At 36.7% G+C, this 22,851-nt stretch overlaps 1 protein-coding gene and 3 pseudogenes across 1 annotated transcript in view; 2 read left to right on the plus strand and 2 right to left on the minus strand.

Annotated features, from left to right (window-relative positions):
* Nucleotides 1-16,780, minus strand: part of LOC110259744 (olfactory receptor 2T8-like) — a 59,227-nt gene extending 42,447 nt beyond the window's left edge. The window contains exon 1 of the mRNA XM_021085485.2: nt 16,656-16,780. The gene's annotated coding sequence lies outside the window, so the exon portion shown is untranslated. The remainder of the gene's footprint in view (nt 1-16,655) is intronic.
* Nucleotides 6,671-7,635, plus strand: LOC110259593 (olfactory receptor 2T11-like; annotated as a pseudogene).
* Nucleotides 12,315-16,743, minus strand: LOC146405413 (olfactory receptor 2T8-like; annotated as a pseudogene).
* Nucleotides 16,781-21,851: 5,071 nt separating the features above from the next.
* Nucleotides 21,852-22,851, plus strand: LOC100624443 (olfactory receptor 2T2-like; annotated as a pseudogene).

The raw sequence follows: 22,851 nt of genomic DNA on the forward strand, positions 1-22,851 counted from the left end.
AAGTTACAATCATGAGGGCCTTTGACAAAAATCCTCCCAATAACTTTGAAAATAGAGGTTGCTCTGATAACATTTTGGCTAAACGCAATCCTGGAAGAGTGACTTTCCCAGGGTCATATGGCTATTCGGCAGGCCCTGGATTTTCACCAGGGCACAGAGATACAGATTCTACAGAGGAATCTGATTAAACTGTGTGAGGAGCAAAGGGTCAATTGACATCTTAGAATCTGAAGGGAATGTAGAAAACTGGGACATTCACACTAGCAAAATAGAGTTGTTTACAATAGTTAAGTGTTTATCACTTATGGGCATTTTTTGTATGTATTTCTCCCCGCTTAGCTAAAAAAGTATTTTACTTTTCTGATATGTTATATCTTTAAAAATTCATATTTTCTGATTTTTTTTGATGTGTGCTTGTGAGTGAATTCCTTCAAATTTATCTATGGAGTGCATTATCTTACTCTAGTGCATATCATAAGAAGAGAAGTACTTACTTCAGGTGACATCTTATGGTATGGAGGCTTAAGAGTCAGAATGAATCAGACAAATTCTGTTCTAGATTGCAGGAGCAGATGTGGACAGGATTCTGGTGTAAACTTTTGCCAGCCTAGGCATCCTACTGATATTTAAAGACTGAGGTGTGAAAAATTATATGTATTTATCATCCAAGTTGTGAATCTGAGATGTATTCTTTGACTGGAAATTAAATTATTTGCAAACATATAATCTATAATTTTATGAAGAGAGAAAATGGAGTCAAGAACTGATGTCCCTTGAAACTCCACCATTAGTAAAACTTTGATAACTTCATAATTACATATATATATATATGCATGTATACACTTATATATGCACATACATATATGTGCATACATATGCACATTAATTTATATATATGTATATTTGTGCATATACATTCTTACCAAATATATGTTAGTGATACATATATCCCTGCCATATAATCTATAATAATAATATATATCATATCACTATATACATATATGTGAGGAGATTATATCTATGCCATATATTTTGCTTGAGAATCCAATGAAACTGGAGTTCCCGTCGTGGTGCAGTGGTTAACGAATCCGACTAGGAACCATGAGGTTGCGGGTTCGGTCCCTGCCCTTGCTCAGTGGGTTGACAATCCGGTGTTGCCGTGAGCTGTGGTGTAGGTCGCAGACGCGGCTCGGATCCCGCGTTGCTATGGCTCTGGCGTAGGCTGGTGGCTACAGCTCCGATTCAACCCCTAGCCTGGGAACCTCCATATGCCGCGGAAGCGGCCCAAGAGATAGCAACAACAACAACAAAAGACAAAAGACAAAAAAAAAAAAAAAAAAAAAAAAAAGAATCCAATGAAACTGTCCTACAATAGTGATTATAGATCCATCTAATATCCTAAATGATGCATGGTGTTGGTGGCATAATGGTAAGCATAGCTGCCTTCCTAAATGACACATGGGATTCTGTTCCTATTTCTAATATTAAAGCTGAAATTATTTTGTATGTGTCCAATAGCAGATGCTAAAGTCACTTGGCTTTCTGACTATTGCAAACAATGACAAAGGAATAATTATTCAAATTGGCTCACTTATTTCTTAATTTCTATATAAAATTTCCTAGGATTGGAAGTTTATACACATTATTTTTAGAGTCCCAATATTAGCTTGTTGCACTAACAAATGTAGTACCAAGTCCAAATCCCACCAACAATGTATGACAGCCTTCCCAGACACTCAGTGTTGATACACCCCAGCTCCCAACTAGATATTCAAGTTGAGTAAGTTGGGCAGGTCAAGCCCCATTTCTTACTCCATGGCCTGTGCAGCAGAAAAGTAACAGTGCTCTCCAGTATCTAACTTTTTGAGGAAGCTAAGATGTAGAGCAAGTTAATCTGAGGCTCCAAAATTTTAACTTTGGACGTACAATCAGATTAACAGCTCCACATTTCATCGCATCTCATTGCCTCACACAGCACATGGATTAGAGGAAAGTGGCACCAAGTGTTGAGTGTTTCATTCATGTTCAGAGGAGAAAGTTGTGGAAGGTGTCTTTATAAAATCTTCCAGCAAAATCCAGAGGGGACTACCTGGTTGGAAATGAAGTTTGGGGACACCTTCATTTTCGAATATTATTTAATAACTTATTCTGATCCAGGTTAAATAGGGAATAATTGTATTGAAAACATCTGGTCCTACATTACCACTTCTAGGTGCAAAATTCTCAATGTACCACCACATGTAAGGAGGATTTGTTTTAAGAGAGTGATGCGTTGTGTTTCAACAACAAAACTAGACAAAACCGTAAGAATAATGAGTTCTGACTGCAGAGTTAGCATTTTACTGAGTCCTTTTAAAAATGCTGTCTTAAAAAAGACTCTTCCCTCCTCTCCATTTGGGAGCATTGGTATCTAGGTAAATACAGTAGAGAGGGGCTGTATATTTTAAAATGTTTGATAATTTAATCTATGTGTATAGATTTATAAATCACTGACGATTGCCCTAGGAATATTTCAGTTTATTTCACAAGTCTTAAGGTGTCAGTGTTTTGATGTGCTTTTACTGTTTATTCTTTACTCAACTTTAATAAAGTGGTTATTTATTCTAGAGTGAACTCTGCCACTTCCCCCTGACACACATTACAGAGCACTTTATTCAAACCTGGATTCAAAAAGGAAATATGGTACCATCTTTATGGGGCTGCTTATGTAATAGTGCTTATATTTGTGAAAGACAGAGAAGGACTTTTGGATGGGGCATTATTATGTCTCTTGGAGATAAGAAGTTGCCCTCAGCAGTGGATTTCGGCAATGAGATATGTGTCTTGTATTTGTAGGCTCTCTCTCATGGTACCTTTGGTGAGGACTTTTCTTTCTGTGGACCTCAATAGGAATCCAGGTATCTGCATGTAGGTATATGATTTTTAGAGGTTGTCCAGAAGTTAGAGTGCATTTTGAATTTCTGAAAATAATTCAATTCATTTTCCTAATTTGTGATTTTGTTGATAAGTTTTGACTAGAAATTCAAAAAATTTTTTGCATCCTATATCTATTTGCCTTGTTGTAGCTGGTTGTAAACTTAACCCATATCCTTAAAAGGACATTATGCATTTCTTAGTTGACTGTAGCTGTGGAGACTATGGAAAACAAAACCTAATCTTTGATCTGACACAGCTTTACCACTTTCCCTCTCTGCTACAATTTATCTAACAATAAGAAGGTAATAATCACAGTAATTTTCCCCAGAGAAGTCTTGTGAAGAGTGATTACATCAAAACATTAGAGCATGTGCATGTGGAAAGATACCTGGCACAGAATAACCATTGCATTGGTGTTTGCTAATTTATTATTAGAATCATACCTCAATTAGCTTATGCTGATAATCTAATGATGTAAGGTTTATTAACTTCTTTGTCTACTATTCAAATACCACAAATTTAGTGCCTTACACTGACACAAATTTATTAACTTATAGTTTAGGATGCCACACATTAGAAGATGGTCATGCTTGGATGAAATTAAGATGTCAAGAGGGATATATTTTTCTGAATGTGTTATGGTAGATTCCATTTCCTAGCCATTTTTGGATTCTAGAGAACACTCAATTCTTTGCCTCATGGTCAAAACCAGCATTTGAATTGCTGGACCTCTGTTAGGCATACCACAACTCATTTTCAGATCCCTGCCTCCCTCTTTCCTGACTCCCACTTATAAGGGCCCTTATATTTACATTGTGCACAAATGGGACATTTCAGTTAATCTCCTCATCTCATCATTCCTAACTTAATCACAATTTCAAAGTAACTTTTGATAATAAATGAACATATTTATAGGCTGGAAATTAGGATGTAGGTATTTTCAAGTTGTGGTGGGAACATTATATTGCCTTACACAATTATTTTGACACTAAGTTAAATCTATTATAGATTCCTTAATTTAATTAGATACCAAATTAATAGTAACATTTTTAATACAGAATTTTTTTGATAATATGTGGAAACTTTCTGATGGGAGAAATCATGTAAAATGATTTTCTGTACTTTTACCTTTGTAACAAAAGGGAAGTTCAAACTATATTATTAATACCGTAATACAATCTCTTGGTGATTAATAACATCTGAAGCTGCAGTTAATTGTTACATAATGACTGAATATCTGTCACAACACACCAGATTCAGAAGAGAGATAAAGTAACAAATTCTTTTTTTGAAAAGAGAGTTGATTTCAGGTCACAGAGAGTGACTGTCTCGAATTTATATACACAAAAGCTCAATGATTGAGACGCAAAATTTGTGTTGCTGTTGGAACTTAGATAGTTTTGATATTTTCTGTTTCTCAGAACCAGTTCTTATTAGAAAATATAGGTAGGAGTTCCTGTCGTGGCGCAGTGGTTAACGAATCCGACTAGGAACCATGAGGTTGCGGGTTCGGTCCCTGCCCTTGCTCAGTGGGTTGACGATCCGGTGTTGCCATGAGCTGTGATGCAGGTTGCAGACGCTGCTCGGATCCCGCATTGCTGTGGCTCTGGTGTAGGCTGGTGGCTACGGCTCCGATTAGACCCCTAGCCTGGGAATCTCCATATGCCGTGGAAGCGGCCCAAGAAATAGCAAAAAAAAAAAAAAAAAAAAAGAAAAAGAAAATATAGGTAGATCTTGTTTTATGATGATGTTACTTTAGATTGAAGATAAATACAAGGGCAGGGCATTTACATTTTATTTCATTTTATAGAACATATTTACATGCACTTTAAAGAAATCTACTAAAAATTCATCTTATTTATTTATTTATTTATTTATTTACTTTCTTTTTAGTGCTGAACCAACAGCATGTGGAATTTCCCTGGCTAGGCGTTGAATCCAAGCTACAGCCACAGGCTTACACCATCAACACAGCAATGCAGTATCAGAGACACGTGCAACCTACACCACAGCTCATGGCTCCAGGATCCTTAACCAACACTGAGTAAAGCAAGGGATTGAACCCTCGACCTCATGGTTCCTAACAGGTTCGTTAACCACTGAGCCATGAAGGGAACTTCAAAAATGCGTCATCTTAAAAAGCAAAAATGTATTTGATGGACTGCATATTTTTATTAATCATTCATTTAAATACTTAACAAAAGTTACCATGTGTTATATTTTACTTTATATTTTGGAAATGCAGAGTAAACAAAATAGGCAAACCTTCTTGCACATATTGATCTTTTTGTCCAGTGGGTAAGAGAGTAACCCGAAATAAAATGATTAAGTATGACAGGTAGTATTAAGGAATATGAAAATATAAAGGTGTCAAATTCTAAATGAGTAGATATTTCTGATAAGTTGAATTTTGAAAAAAGACCTGAAAGACATGAGAGGATGACCCCGTGCAGGTGTGAGGAGGAAACCCAGGCCTGGTTACAGTGGAAGCAAGGACTCCCATAGAGTCAGGGAAAGGAGGCCATGAGAGCTGCAGCACCAGAGAAAATGCACTGGAAGCAAAGGAAATGACTTCAGAGGGTGAAAGTGTCACAATAAGATGGGCCTTGAAGTGGGATATGAAGGGCTACATCAGAGTTTTGAGCTTAAAATGACCTAGTCTGATGTAGGCTTCTCAAGATCATTCCATTCTGCTTAGATTGGACTAAAAGCATACAGAAAAGAAAAAGCAGATAATGGGAAAGCTCCTGGAATAACAATGAGAGAGCCTAAGAATTTTATTTGTGATGCTCTAAACAATTTTTTCTCATACCTCAATATATTGTGATGTGTAGCAAGAAATACATATATACATATGTATGTGTGTGTATGTATGTATATATATAATCTTTGTTCCCATTCCTGGCACAGAGGTCCTAAAACCCTGCAGAAGTTCCTAAATGAAAAGAGCCTTGCAGGGTTTTTGTTGTTCATCCAACTGCACCAGAGGTTATGCATTTATAGTTACTTAAGGGAAGCCTTAAGGATGGGGCCAGTAGCCAGAAAACTAACCCTATGATGAGGGGTTTGGAAGTTTTATATTCCCATCCCCTAGATTTCTAAGGAGAAGAGAAGCCTAAGGGGTTTAGTTAATCACAAAGACTAATGGCCTCTTCCTATATATTTGCATTTTGACTTATATATCTTTTCCACCTGGATGTTCCTGAGTTATATACTAGCCAGTTTAACAAGAAAAATATTTTACTGAGTTCTAGAAAACATTCTAGAAAATTAATTGAATTCATGGAGCAGGGCATGAGAAATTTCAATATAGAGCCAGTAGTTTAGAAGCACAGGTAATAACCTATACTTGCTTTTGGCATCTGAGGTAGGGTCAGACTTATAGGACTGAACCCTTAAGCTGTTGGATAAATAGGCTACTTCCAGGCAGATAGCATGCAAATGGAATTAAGTTGTAAGATTCCAAGGTAGAGACTGGAGAGTTGGAGATTGCTTGATACAGGGGAGAAACCACTACTTATTTGGAAACTGAGAGTGTCAGAAATGGATGTATTGGAGTTTCTGTTGTGGTTCAGATGAAACAGAACTGACTAGTGTCCATGAGGAGGCACATTTGAACCCTTGATCTGCTCAGTGTATTAAGGATCTGACATTGCCATATAGAAAAACTTTTGTCTTTCTTTGTCTTTCTTTTTCTTTTTTTTTTTTTAAATGGTGTTTGTGATTTCCTGCTGTCCTGGAGCTATCATAGAAGATGTCAGTGGAGAAGAGAAACTCATCCTCTGACTTTATCCTCCTGGGACTTCTGGTAAACAGTAAAGCTACAGACGTTGTCATTGCAGATATTTTTGCTATTTTTGTGGTGGCTGTAACTACAAATTTGGTCATGATATTCTTGTTGATATTCAGGTTGACTTTCTCCTCCACACACCCATGTACTTTCTGCTCAACCAGCTGTCCATCATGGACACCCTTTTCATTTGCACCACTGTCCCAAAGCTCCTGGTAGACATGGTTTCTAAAGAGAAGACCATTTTCTTTGTAGCCTGTGGCATCCAGATCTTTCTCTACTTGACCATGATTGGCTCAGAGTTCTTCCTACTGGGCCTCATGGCCTATGATTGCTATGTGGACTTCTGCAGACCACTTAGGTACCCAGTCCTGATGAATCGCAGAGTGTGTCTTCTTCTGGCTGCTGGTGCCTGGTTTGGTGGATCCCTGGATGGCTTTCTGCTCACCCCTGTCACCATGACTTTCCCCTACTGTGGTTCCTGAAGTATCAACAATTTCTTCTGTGAGATCCCTGCAGTTCTCAGATTAGCCTGTGCTGACACATCCTTGTATGAAACCTTGATGTATATCTGCTGTGTACTCATGGTGCTCATCCCTATCTCTATTATCTCAACCTCCTACACCCTCATCTTGTTAACCGTCCACCGCATGCGCTCAGCTGAGGGCCAGAGAAAGGCCTTTGCCTCTTGTTCTTCACACTTGACTGTGGTCAGCATTTTCTATGGGGCTGCCTTCTACAATTATGTGCTGCCCCAGTTATTTCACACCCCTGAGCAGGACAAGGTGGTATCAGCTTTCTATACCGTGGTCACACCCATGCTCAATCCTCTCATCTACAGCCTCAGAAATAAGGATGTCCTGGGGGCATTTAAAAAGGTACTTGCACAATACTTATCAATTCAGAAAGTATCCATCAGCATTGCTTAGAGATTGTAAAAGCTGGGCATAGGTTTTCCAAATAACATCCTCTGTAGGTCCTGTTTCACAAGAGACTATCTGATCAGATATCAGTGATTATTTATAGCTGGCAATTAAGTGGATTTATTTAGCTGGTTTCTTCCTCCCAAATGAAGGAAATCAAAAATGTTTCATTAGTTATCCAGAGACCTTTTGGCTATCAAAAACAATGTATTATTAAGTAAGTTAAAGAATTCCTCTAATCCTACTTCTTCTCTCTTGGGTGAAAAAAATCAGTTATTAGAGTTGAATGAAACTCATTTTTTCCCATTTGCATTTGCTTCATGATGAACCAAACCAAAAAACCTTCTAGCGTTACAAAATTTTGGTGCCAAAATCTGTGATTATTTAAGTATAATTAAAAAATACCAATTCACAAGTGAATAATATAAATCATAATTTTAATTCTGTTTTTAATTATTGAACTAGCAACAGTGTACAATAAACTGTATGATTGGAGTTCCAGTCATGGCACAGCAGAAACTAATCCAGCTAGGAACCATGAGATTTTAGGTTAGATCCCTGGCCTTGCTCAGTGAGTTAAGGATCTGGCATTGCTGTGAGCTGTTGTGTAGGTCACAGATGCTGCTCAGATCTGGTGTTGCTGCAGCTCTGGCATAGGCTGGCAGCTGTATCTCTGATTAGACCCTTAGCCTGGGTGCAGCCCTGAAAAGACAATAAAAAACAAAAAAATAAAAAAATAAACTCTATGATCACTTTCATATCACTTGTGCTAAAACTGTAACTTTCAAATACTGGCCACAGTGAAGAGTAGATGAGTGGAGCTATACTGAGTATGAATTTATGAATGTATGAGGGTTATACACCTACTGAAAGTGAATAGAGTCTAATATTTAACATCAAAGAGTTCTACTGTGCTTCCTATCATACACACACACACACACACACGTTTGTATTTTCTAGAGCTGCACCCGTGACATATGGAGGTTCCCAGGCTAGGGCTCTAATAAGAGCTGTTGCTTCTGGCCTTTACCACAGCCACAGCAATGCCAGTCTGAGCTGCATCTGAGAACTACATCACAGCTCATGGCAATGCCGGATCCTTAACCCACTGAGCAAGGCCAGGGATCGAACCCACAAACTTATGGTTCCTAGTTGGATTCAATAACCACTGAGCCACAATGGGATCTCCTACTTCCTGTCATATTTTAACAGTGAAGTTCTATGAAGGATGAAATCTGTGAGAAGAAAATATACAGTGACAAATTTGTGCAATTCAACAAAAGTACTTGAGGACATTTTTAGTTTTGCTCATATTGATATGGAAAGATCTTGAAATTTCTGTGGAAGTTTAACTTGGGAAGACATACATTTTTAGAAGGATGACTATGTCTATAGTTTGAGTAGGGCAGAGAAATGAATTGGGTACAGAAGACAACTTAGGATGTTTCAAATGAGAGAAAAAGGTAGAATGATTAAGGTAGTGGCAATTCAGGTTTAAGCTCATGGAAAAAATGACTGCTAGAAAAGAATATGGAATGAAAAATTAACTCAGTTGTTTTGGCTCTAGTGTAAGGAAAATGAATTTTCTATTTACTGAGATTTGAAAACTTCTAGAGTAGTAGGTTACAATTGGAGAAATCAAGAATTCAGTTGTTGTTCATACTCTTCAACGGCCTGTTAGATATGTGAAGACAATTTGAGTTTGCATTAGAGTTTCAGACTGAAGGTTTAAATCTGGTAGGCTTCAGAGTAGAATAATATTTAAAGATATAAAATGAGTTGAAATCAGTTTGATAAATTTTTGAGACTGAGACTTAAATCACCTGTGTTCAGTTGAGAAGCACGTGGGACAAGCAAGATATTATTTCTTACTCCATTAATAGGCACAGATGAATACATGGTTCAATGATGGAGAATATATTCAAAATCAACACGTAATTTTGTGTTAGATTATAAAAACTGAGAGTTGATCATTATAACTGACAAAAAGAATATCTCTTTTGGATGTAATAATACAATTTTAATGAATTTGTGCTAGAAAAAAAATCAAGGTAAATTAGAGGGAAATTAAGTGGACAAGATGAGTAGAGTTCATCTTTTTTGGGGAGAGGGGAATGAGATCAGAGAGATGGACCAGTAGCTAGAAGGATGTATGATTTCAATGTGACTTCTTGTTGTGAGATATTTCAGTTATGTTTAACGAAACAATCCTATACAAAGATGAAATTGATGATTATTGAAAAATAAAGAAAGTTTTTCCAGAGGGGTGGTCTTTGAGAGTGACAGAGAGCATAGAAAGCAATTTGGAAGTGAAGTTAATCTTTCCTGTGATCATGGCCCATTCATTGACTGTAGCAGGGGATAAAGCAGAGAAAATGTGATACAAGTAAATTTTCTTTTGATAGCTTCTATTTTCTCAGTGCATTTAAAATTGAGGAGAGTTTCTGTTTGTGAAGAACAAGGAAGATTGTTAAAAATTTGAGAAGAAATGAAAGACATTTGGGGAAGCCAACCATTAAATGAACAAGTAGAGGAGTTCCCATTGTGGCTCAGTGGTTAACAAACCCGATTAGTATCCATGAAGATGTGGTTTCAATCCCTGGCCTCACTCAGTGGGTTAAGGATCTGGCATTGCTGTGAGCTGCGGTGTAGGTCACAGATGAGTCTCAGATCCTGTGTTGCTGTGGTATAGGCCAGCAGCTACAGCTCCCATTCAACCCTTAGCCCAGGAACATCCATATGCCATGGGCGCAACCCTAAAAAGCCAAAAAAAAAAAAAAAAGTAGGATTTCCCTAGATGAACAAAGTAGAAATATTAAGATTGTAGGGAAGCCACAAGACCCATTCTCAGGATTGAATTTAAATTAAACATAAGCATATTTTTCAGGTTGTCCACTAGGTGTAATTCACATGGAGCACCTGTATAAATCAGCAGGCAGTATGTTACATACAAATAATTGTGACAACAATAATGACAAGAATGACAGGAAGAACAACTATTATCATTATTTCTACAGACTTAACATCTATTATGTAAGAAAATACAATGTAAGTTTTTCATGCCTGGAATTTGCAGCACAAAAAAGTTCTTCATAGTTTATTTCAATGGATTGTTCTCTGTGAAATTAAAGCCTGTTTAACATATAGTATTTCCTAGGTGGAGCTTATTGTATGACATGATGTGATTTGGAATCATAAAGTATCATCTTGTCCCTTCAACATGATAATTATTTAAGAGTTAATAACACTCCCCCAAGAAAACACACATACCCAAGCTTTATACTGGCCTTTATGATGACTTCTCTGATGACAAGACTAATTCCAACTTAAGGTGACATAGGATCACTAAGTTAAACCCTAAGACTTTCTGATTTTTTTGAATGACATTTGGTGCTCTCTAAAACATTGAGACTCTAAGAGATCTTATATATTTGGTCCTGTCCAAAATGTCCATTGGGATACTTGGTCCATGACAAAAAGTCTTTGAAAGCCATCGAGCCCATGATCTGCTGAATAAAACAAACATTTAAATTTTTCTCACATTATCATCCAATATGTGGATGAAGTTCCCTGTGCTATACAGCTGTATCTAACTGCTTATCCACTCCAAATGCAATAGTTTGCATCTATTAACCCCAGACTCCCAGACAATTCCACTCCATCACCCCAATCAAAAAGATTTGAGGCAATGTTAAAGCTTACACTTTAGAATAATCTGTGGAGTCTAATCTGAATGTTTGTGTGAAATTAAACCCTTTGGCTCATATTTTGATTGTAAAGCAACTTTTAGAATATAGGAATTTTTCAGAATATTTAGCTATTTCAGTTCTTCAGTTTATTTTAAAAATGACAATTAGGACTTGATCTGATAGTGTCAGTAAGTGACATATAAAATCTCTATGGTGTGTAACTGGAAAATAAAAAGATCATTGGTTAAAGCAAAGTTATTGTCTATCTGCATGAATATTTTATATCCAACCAGCTATTGCAGGGCCCTATAAATATAATTTTAATGGCAATATTTTAAATTTAGTTTCTTTGTTTCTGATTAAGAGCTGTGGCTGAAAGAATTAAAACTTCACATATTAAAGAAAGGCAGAATTAGTTAACTTTCATCAAGTTTGTTGAGAGCCAATACTTGATATTTAGGTAGGTTTTATTAAGCATACAGGCATTTGCTTTTCTCCCCATCAACTGATAAGTTATATTAAGTTTAAGTTTTAACGCCGACCAACATAAAATTGCTTTTTTTTTTTTTTTTTTTTGCCTTCTGGAATTTTACTTATCTAGAATATAACTCATCATTAAGTCCATCTTTGAATGACAGTCAGAAGAGAAGTTTATTGTTGCTGTTTTGCTTCAGCATAAAAGAGGATTTTTTTTCTTGATATTTAAAGACTATATATTTGAATACGCATTGCTAGGAAATACATTATATGGAACTATATTACTTCAGTAATTCAGTCACTGAAACAGGGAGTGATAAACTACAAATAAATAATAAGAATAATAAATTAATCTTTCAATGACCCTGAACATATCTAAGAATGTAGTAGATTTATGTTTCTCCAGATTAAAAAGTATAAAAATTTCATTCCATTTATTCAAGGGAATTTTAATATTACTGTATATTTCCCCCCTACATTCAGGAATCTCTTCTGTCTGGAGTTTCTTTTACAGATTAACATAAAGGATTGTTGATAAGGTAGAACAATAAATGAGGAAGTCTTTTAAAGGCAACTAGCAATGAATTCCTAGAACATTTTTTATAACATTTTGATAACTTCAAAATGTCAGAGAAACTCTCTTAATGTTTGACTGAACAATAATTTAAGAGTGACTTATGTCACCATGAAATGATATGAGGCCATCCTAAGTCATAAAATCTCAACCCACACAGTGGTGTCAATCAGAAAGGCCACCCTGGTGATGAAACCAAAGCCTTGCTTGTGTAATAAAGTTAAGGTGGTCCACATCTGAGATTTATAAACTGAAATGATCCTATGAGAAAAACAAATCCAAGTCCACATTGTGAACTGTGCCTTAAACTTGAGCTTCCTTGGTAGGACATCATGTGACCACAGACCAGTGTATCCTGACTCTTAATTAAATTTGTAGTACTTCCTTATAAATCCTGCTGGTCCAACCATTTGCAGAGCAGCTTAATAACAACAGAATCCAAAAAAGATGAAACTTATCTATACTTTTTGGCTTCATGTGTATTTTTAATCAACTTATGAAATCACAGATGAAGGAGATGAATGCCTTTATATTACATTTTGGCTTATTCATACACTCAAAAAACTTCTGTATTTGGAGGTCTTAGAACAATCATGTGATCTGAACATGGGGCATTTCACCAGAACTGTACTGACTTCTTCCTCTTGGGCCTCATTCCACATCCTTTATTCCCAGGGATCATCTTTAGAGTGGTCTTATCCATCATTTTGGTGGCTGTAACAGCCAATGTGGTCATGATTCTACTCATACACATAGAAACCTGCCTTCATACACCCATGTACTTCTTGCTCAGCAAACTCTCCATCATGGACACTGTCTACATTTACATCACTGTCCCCAAGATGCTGCAAGACCTCTTCTCCAAGGAAAAGACCATCTCTTTCCTGGGCTGTGCAGTTCTCTAGGTTGAGATATTTTACTGGCAAATTTTGTCTCTTGTTAGTGGGTGTAAACGCATGTACACTGCAACTGGTTGAAAGGCAGCCTTCACATCTGAGTATTCTAGTGTTTATAAATTTTAATTCAAATTTTAAAATGAGGGAACTTCAACATTATTTCACTACTTTTTTCATTCTTTGAACAATTATTTTTTGTGAGGTATGGTGCAGAAACATTTTAATAAGAGTTTGTGAATAACAGATTTTAGCAATCAACAGTTTGATTTATTGGTGGCTGCTTCATAAATAATCCCAAAGTTTGGAGATCCATAAGTATTCCAAAGTAAAATAGAAATGAGATATAGATATGTGTACATAACCTCCTTCAAGGAAATTTTGTATAAAAACCTTGTAACTCTGTATAGCTTTGAACTTTTGGGCGAATCAATGTAACCTTAATCACTGTTTAAAGCAACACACTGACCCATACATTTTCTGAGAGCTCCCTTGACCTCACTGTTCCTCAGACTGTAGATGAGGGGGTTCAGCACTGGGGTGAAGATAGTATAGATTGCTGACACAATCTTATCATGGTTTGCTGATCTGTATGATTTGGGTCTCATGTAGGTAAAAATGGCTGCTCCAAAAAAGAGTCCCACCACAGATAGATGAGAGGAGCAGGTGGCAAAAGCCTTCTTGCGGGCTTCATTAGAGCGCATCTGGAGAACTGTAGTAAGAATGAGACTATAGGAAATCAGGATGAGGGAGATGGGGACCAGGAGCATTAACACACAGCATATGTACATGACAGACTCAAAGAGAGACGTGTCAGCACAAGCCAAACGCACCAGAGATGGGGCTTCACAAAAGAAATGATTGATCTCATGTGAACTGCAGTATGAGAAGGTCAGGGTAGCAGCAGCCTGCATGAGTGCATCAGCTGCACCCAGGAACCAAGACCCCCAAATCATTCTCAGGCATATTTGCCAGCTCATGAGGACTGGGTATCTCAGTGGGTGGCAAATAGCGACATAGCGGTCATAGGACATGGCTGCTAAGAGGAAGCACTCACCCCCTCCCAAGGTGAGGAAGAAAAAGATCTGCAACCCACAGCCAGCAGGGGAGATGGAATTCCTGCCAGTCAAGCAGTCAGCAGCCATTTGGGTACCACTGTGGAAACCAGCATCATGTCCATGAGGGAGAGTTGGCTCAGTAGGAAGTACATGGGCCTGTGGAGTTGGGGGTCCAGGAGAATCAGGAGAAGCATGAAAGCATTGCCCACTAAGGAGGCGAAGGCTGTTGTCAGAACCATCATAAAGAGTAATAGATTTGCTCCTGTGTGGTTAAGGAGTCCTAGGAGAATGAAATCTGAAGTGAGATTCTAGTTTTCCATGATTTCAAACAAGAGTGACACTGAAAATGGAGAAATAGATGAGGATTACACATACATAACATACCAAAATTTATTAAATTTATTAAAATGCTTTAAAATTGGATAAATTTGTTGACATGCATTAATCCATGGAGGTATTATTATGTTCTAAACAACAAGAGGACTTAACTCTTTCTTCCTCCCCCCACATGAAGCATGTGTAAATTCCCAGGCCAGTGACAAAACTAGCACCACAGCAGGAACCCAAGCCACTGCAGTGACAATCTTTGATCCTTAACCTGCTGCACTACTAAGGAATTTCTTAAGCCTAGTAGCTGGAAGTATTGAGGCTGCTGGTAGAAATATAACTTACTTTGAAATTGTTAATGCATTTCATTTAAACTTGCCAAGCTATACATTGAGAATAAAAATGACCTTCTTAGAATACCCCCCAATGTAACGTTATGGTGCAAACTTTTATTAACCATAAAAGGCATTTTGTATAGAGAGAAGGTTTTCCTGCAAAGTAAGAGAAATACAGCTTTTATTGGGTAAAGAGGAAAAAAAATAAAACTCTTTATTTCTTCACCCAACCGTAGAGATAATAAACTAATCTCTTCTTTATTTCCAAGAAGTACTCAGTCCTTAGAGGCATTTTCAGCTCTGATATCCTGGAGTCAAAACTGTTCTAGTTTGTTAAATAAATACAACCATAGATGCAGAGATAAGATTATTAATTCACTCTCAAAGGTATGATATGATTCAATGAAGGTACATGGCAGAAGGAGTCCACCTCTTCCATGGTCACTCCCTTTACTACCACTTATTACATCCATCCCACACTAGACTGTCAATTAAGAATTAGATGAATCTTTGCTTATACCATGTAAGAGAGGTTTACATTTTTAGATAAAATTATAATTTACATAAATTTTCAGTTTACAAAATATTTTCTTAACATGAAATTTCTACTTGTGTTTTTCAAGTATTTTAAAATAGATTAAATCATTATCTCTTAACATTTCAACTGATGTAACTGTGCACTGGTTTTTTAGGTGAAAATAAATGTATGAAAAACAAGCAGTTCATCATGAATATAAATGACTAGTCAGCATTCTAATAGGATTTAGATTATTTAATGGAAATATTAGCTAAATAGGTCAATTAAACAAAATGAGTGGGAGATGATTTTATTTTCCTAAAATATGATAGGATTTTATTATTTGTCTGATTACAATTGCTATCTATCTTTCCACGTTACTTAAGTGAAACAGTTTGTCACTATTTAGAATGTTTGGAAACCTATGCAAAGAGGATTCTGAGGGAAAATTTCTACCAAAATTAATTATGATACAAAGTGTGGTGAAACTTTTAAAAGAGTAATTAACTCATCTTGAAAGTTAAATAATGAAAGCAACATTAGGTAGAAGTGTAAAAGCTCACTTCTATCTTATTAGAATGGGAGTAGGAATACTTAATACAGTAAAAATGAATATTTTCTACTTTCTTCACTATGGTTTCAGAACACTAGATATCTTCTATCTTTTCTTCTGTCTCTATAGTTGTTCACATAGGATGATGCTGAAATTGTGATATTTTTACTTTAAATTACAAACTCATCTCTTTTGCAATGCTACCAGAAGGTGTAAATATAACCCCTCTTTTTTTTTTTCCACAGAGTAATCATAAGACTATTTAAAACTATCTATACTTTTTCTTTCTATATTTTTCTGATCCTTTTTTCCCTCACAATGAAAACTATAAATTTCCCCCCCAAATACTGAGATAATTAATCAACCTATTCTATAAAAAAAGAGACAAATCACTTATTTGATGGAATTGGCAAGTTATTACAAGTGTTTTAACCTGATGACTTGGTCAGCCAACTTTTATTTAAATCCTTCAGATTGCAGAATAGATAGTCCAATGGATTTTACTTGGAGGAAAATACAGAGGAAATGGTATAAATATGGACTTTCTAGAGTTCAAACACCATAAGCAAAACTAATAAATATTAAAAGATTAGTACAACTTACATAAGATGATGAACTCCAATAACTTGGATGTGAATCCCCTCTGTAGGACATCCTCCTAATGTGCCTCTGAGTGCACGAAGGCTCTTCTGGTCTTTCAGCCTCTGGTTTGCTCATATGAGTGTCTGCAGCGACCTCTTAAGGGGTGTGGCCTTTTGCCATGTTGTTCTAAAATTACTATCCTATTAAATGTCAGACCTGCATCAGCATGACTCTTTGGATTTCAGGGGTATTTAACTTTCAGGGATTTTTACAGATTCTTAACACTTCAAAATACAGCATTTCCGAATGTAATGATTCATTAAAAAAAGAGAATTATTTACAAAAAATGTAAATAAATATTTGGAAAGAGATGATGTTGTAAAAATACACTAAGGAGGGGTCTAATCTGATTCTGGCCTTAGTTGCTTAAACTTTGATAAGGGTTAAAAGTGTTGAAAGACAACATATTGTCAAATCCAGGTAGAATTCAGCTATTATTTTTCCTTTTTGAACTTTTTGAGAGAATTATTATATGTTATAAGTTTCAATTAGTTTGCATCTATATTTTATAATTTTATATGTATATATTTATTTGTGCTTATATAATAAAATGCATAAATAATAGCAAGGACTGTTATAGCAGAATATGTTTTCTTATACCAATAACTTTGTAATTTTATTCTATCTGGGATATTTTTCATGATTTTATTATTATTTTGCTTTACCTTTTCACAGTCCAGGAAAAGCATGTTTCTTTGGCTCTATTTTCTCACTCCTCTGACCTTGTCTAAGAGTAAACATAGGATCACCTTCCACAACTCTAAAATTATATATATCTTTCTCATGGAATAGTTAGTGGGAAAATGTGCCTCTATAAAAACATGAAATATTGTAATTACTTAATGCAAGTGAGATGTAGTGTAGTAATTATTATTTTGATTGTTTTTATTTTAGAAAGGGAGCACATCCTAGGATGTTGATTCTTATCAGAGTGTCAAATAATAATCTGATTTAGAACATAATTGGCCACCTGATTATGTTATCTATATTTAAAGGCAAGCTATATTATTTCCTGTGCAAAACCTCAGTCACCTAGCTAAGTACAAGCAGTACATCATGGAGAGGTAATATATCAGGTTTCAAATAATACCTTCAGCAACAGCTTTCAATAGACTGTCATACATCCTTTTTGAATATTGCTTTGATTTAGTCTCAGATTTCCCAAAATGATGGCCTACTAACACATGGTTGCCACTGTCAGGTGTTGTAAATAGAATTTAAGCAGTGTAGATCAAATGTTCTGTGGTTTGCCAGGGGTTATGCCAATCATCAGCAATACACATCCTATATAACTGGCAAAAATGGACATACCTCTCAGAAATCCATCATGAAACTGAAATTGCATTGAACCTCATTGTCATAATTGAGAGTAATATAGGACTACTTATAAATAGGTGGAAATAAACTAGGGAAGCCAAAGAAAAATTTATACCAGACCTTCATTTAGTAAGAACAGAATTTTTTCCCCACCTCCTCTCCAGGAGATATGTAGAAATGGAAGACTTTTCAAATTTCACAAAAACAGGCTATTTTGAAAAGGACATCTAACAGGTGCTCAAACTTGACTAGAGTGCACAGTAAAGAAGTCACACATGAGCAGGAAGGAAGTAAGGGAAATGAATATCACTCTTCTGTTGCCCTATCAACTCCCAGGGTTAAGGAGACACACTTGGTAAGTTGTGGGACATAGAGTCTGAGACAGAGATTGGCATGAAGTGAGTTTATTGTGGTGTGCCTTTAGGATTAACTCACTTTGAAATAAAGGAAACAGAATTGGGTAAGCATGATGTTGAACCATGATACAATCACAAGTTCTCAGCTAACCCAGGAGGAATTCAGACATGCCCTTATCAAGTCTCCTGCAGTAGGGTACATGGTCCCCTTGGTGTACTCACAGGAGCATTATTTGAATGTGACCTAACCCCAGGAAGGGAACATAGCTTTGGGCTAGATAGTTTTTCTCAACCAAGAGCAATGCAATGAGATGGAGCAGCTGATAATGTCTGATGCTAGCACTCCTAGGACCTAGAGAACAAATACTTCAGTACTGAAAGGGGACAGAGGGGGTAATCAATGGAATAATCCATAAGCCACACTGAATAATAATTCTAAGTGATTGCCACTCATAGAGGTTGGTTTCCTACAGCATATACCAGGTGAATCATATGATGGGGCTCACAGAACATACCTAACAAGTTGATGAGCTCAATAAAAATATAGTTTCCTTCCAGTATAAAATTTCACAGTAGTTTGCAACCTGCCCACAAGGAGCATGCTGGAATGAGGAGTTCAAAGCATCATCTGGCAGGCCTTGCTTTTGATTTAGAGAGACTGCTATGTTCCTCTGATAAGTACATCAGTCCTAAACTGGGAACCTGGAATACTATCCTACAGAGATTAAAGTAAACTTAATAGAAAGTACCAATTGTAGTGAGTCAGTAGCAAGGGACTGCATTTCATTATAACAGCACATTTTAGGGCTAATTAGACTGTAAACAATCGCTATCAAAATGTATGAGGATTTTGCTTACCCTAGAGTGTCCATTCTCTGTGCTATGGCTTGGATTTCATTACTATATTGGATATCCTAAACCCAAAACTTACCATAAAGATAGGTCTTTGATCTAAGAAGAAGGAAACCAGAGTTCACCCTTTCTCTCTCTTCACCAACATTAAGGAAAGACAATGTGAGGAAATAGAGAGAAGGAATGCTTCTATAAACTAAGAAGAGGTCTTACTGAGAACAAAGTTACCTAGCATGTTGGTCTTAGATTTGCAAACATCCAGAAGTCTGAGAAAATAAATATCTGTTTGCTTGTTTTTTTAATCTACCCTGTCTATGATATTTTGTTAAGTAACAAGCTAAAAAGCTGAAAAATCCACTCTGGTGTATGGCCATATTTTCTTTGAGAAGGATCAATATACAGTGAGCATATGAAATTATTGTTGAATTTTGACCCCTTTCTTCAGGTGAACTGGCACATCAGAAATGAATCTGACTAGTAACCATGAGGTTGTGGGTTCAATCCCTGGCCTCACTCAGTGGGTTAAGGATCTGGTGTTGACATGAGCTCTGGTGTAATTTGCAGACCCGGCTCAGACCATGCACTGCTATGGCTGTGGTGTAGGCCAGCAGCTGTAGCTCTGAATCCACCCTTAGCCTGGGAAACTCCAAGGGTGTAGCTGTGGGTGCAGCCCTAAAAAGCAAATAAAATGAAATAAAATAAAATAAAATAAAATAAAATAAAATAAAATAAAATAAAATAAAATAAAGAAAAATAAAGAAAGGCAGAAGTAGCTAACTTTCATCAAGCTTGTTGAGAGCCAATATTTGATATTCAGGTAGATTTTATTAAGCATGCAGGCATTTGTTTTTCTCCCCCTCAACTGAGTAAATTAAAGTTTCAGCATAGCCCAACATAAAATTGCTTTTTATTTTCCCCTTATGGAATTTTACTTATCTAGAATATTACTCATAGTTTGACTCCATGTTTGAATAACTCACTGGAGAAAAATGTCTATTATTCCTAACAGTTTTGCTTCAGCAAAAATGAGGGTTTATTTGTTCTTGATACTTCAATGACTATATATTTGAATATACCTTGGTAGGGAATGGATTTTATGAAAATATATTACTTTAGTAATTCAGTCACTGAAACAAGGAGAGAGATTAAATTAGAAAATAATAAACAATAAAATAATAATAATAATAATAAATTCATCCTTCAATGTCCCTGAATATATCAAATTAATGGACATTAAATTTCTCAAGAATAAAAATTATAAGAAGTATTTCAATTTATTCAAGGGAATTTTAATATTAATGTATTTTTCCCCTCTACATTAAGGAATCTCTTTTCCATCTGGAGTTACCTTTACTGATTAAATAAAGAATAAGTAACAAGGTAGAACAATAAATAAGGAATATTTAAAAGCAAACTAACAATGAATTCCTAGGACTTTATAACATTTTGATAACTTCATAATGTCAGAGAAACTCTCTTAATGTTTGGCTGAACAATTATTTATGAGTAGCTTAAGTTACCATGAAATGATTTGAGGCCATACTAAGTCATAAAATCTCAACCTACTCAATGGTGTCAATCAGAAAGACCACCATTATGAAGAACCCAAAGCCTTGTTTGTATAATAAAGTTAAGGTGGTCCTCATACGAGATTTATAACCACAAATTATCCTGTGAGAAAAATAAATCCAAGTCCACATTGTGAGCTGTGCCTTAAACTTGAGATTTCTTGGTAGAACAACATGTTTCCATAGGCCAGTATATCCTGCTCCTTAATTAAAGTTTGCAGTACTGCTTTGTTAATCTCTGATAGTCCAACCATTTGCAGAGCAGCTTAATAACAGAAGTCAAAAAAGATTAAATTTATCTATGTTTATTGGCTTTATGTTTCTTTTCTTTTTTAATATATTTTAATTTAATTTAATTTAATTTTTTATTTAATTTTGTTTGATTTGATTTGATTTGATTTGATTTGTCTTTTGGCTCCTTAGGGCTGCACCTATGGCATATGGAGGTTCCCAGTCTAGGGGTCAAATTGGAGCTGGACCTGCTGGCCTATACCACAGCCACAGCAACATGGGATCCGAGCCGCATGTGCAGTTTACACCACAGCTCAGGGCAACACTGGATCCCCGACCCACTGAGCAAGGCCAGGGATTGAACCTGTGTCCTTATGGATGCTACTCACGTTAATTTGCATTGACCCATGGCAGGAACTCCTCCTCATGTTTATTTTCCATCAGCTAATGAAATAACAGATGAATGCCTATGTATTATATTTTGGTTTCTTCTTTTTTTTTTTTTTTATCATTTTCCCTTTTCTAGGGCTGCTCCCATGGCATATGGCATATGGAGTTTCCCAGGCTAGGGATCTAATTGGAGCTATAGATGCCAGCCTATGCCAGAGCCACAGCAATGCAGGATCCAAGCCATGTCTGCAACCTACACCACAGCTCAAGGCAACGCCAGATCCTTAACCCACTGAGCGAGGCCAGGGACAGAACCTGCAACCTCATGGTTCCTAGTTGGATTTGTAAACCACTGAGCGATGACAGGAACTCCTATTTTGGCTTATTCATTAACTCCACAACTTTCTGTCTTTGCAGCTCTAGAGCTAACACGTGATGTGAACATGGCAGTATTTCACCAGAACTCCACTGACTTCATCCTCTTGGGCCTCATCACACATCCTACATTCCCAGGGCCTATCTTTGCAGTACTCTTCTCCATCTTTTTGGTGGCTGTAACAGCCAATGTGGTCATGATGCTACTCATACACATAGAAACCTGCCTTCACACACCCATGTACTTCTTGCTCAGCAAACTCTCCATCATGGACACTGTCTACATTTACATCACTGTCCCCAAGATGCTGCAAGACCTCTTCTCCAAGGAAAAGACCATCTCTTTCCTAAGCTGGGCATTTCAGGTCTTCCTCTACCTGGCCCTAATTGGAGAGGAATTCTTCCTCCTTAGGCTCATGGTCTATGACCAGTACATGGCTGTGTGCAACCTTCTTCCATACTCTCTCCTCATGAGCCACAGGATTTGCTTGTTTATGGTTGTGGGCTCCTAGGTTGGCAGTTCTCTATATGGATTCATGCTGACTCACTTTACTATGCTTCTCCTACTGTGGGTTCCCAAAAATCAATTTTTCTGTGAGATACCAGTAGTACTGAAGCTATCATGAGTTGACACATTGTTCTACAGCAACCCTTTTATATGCCTGCTGTGTGCTGATGCTGCTCATCCCTATATCCATCATCTCTGTCTCTGACACTCTCATCCTGCTCACTGTGCATCAGATAAACTCTCTGAGGGCTGGTACAAAGCCTTTGCAAACTGTTTCCCCATATTATGTTGGTGATGATATTCTATGGGCAGCCTTCTACACCAACTCACTGCCCCATTCATATCACACACCAGAGAAAGACAAACTTTTATCTGACTTCTATGCCATCCTCACCCCAATGCTCAACTCTCTCACCTACAGCTTAAAAAGTAAAGATGTGACCACAGCTCTAAGGAGAGGAATGGGGAGATATTTTTCCTCCCGGATAATCAGTGGAGGATGTGCACAGGAAGTACAAAAGGAGATCAGGTACAAACATCCTTTATGCTCTGAGCAATGA

This window comes from Sus scrofa, chromosome 2 (genome assembly GCF_054392235.1).
Source record: "Sus scrofa isolate SSC_HxYL_T2T_F1_AM1 chromosome 2, Sscrofa_HxYL_maternal_Yorkshire_Landrace_v2.0, whole genome shotgun sequence".
NCBI lineage: Eukaryota > Metazoa > Chordata > Mammalia > Artiodactyla > Suidae > Sus > Sus scrofa.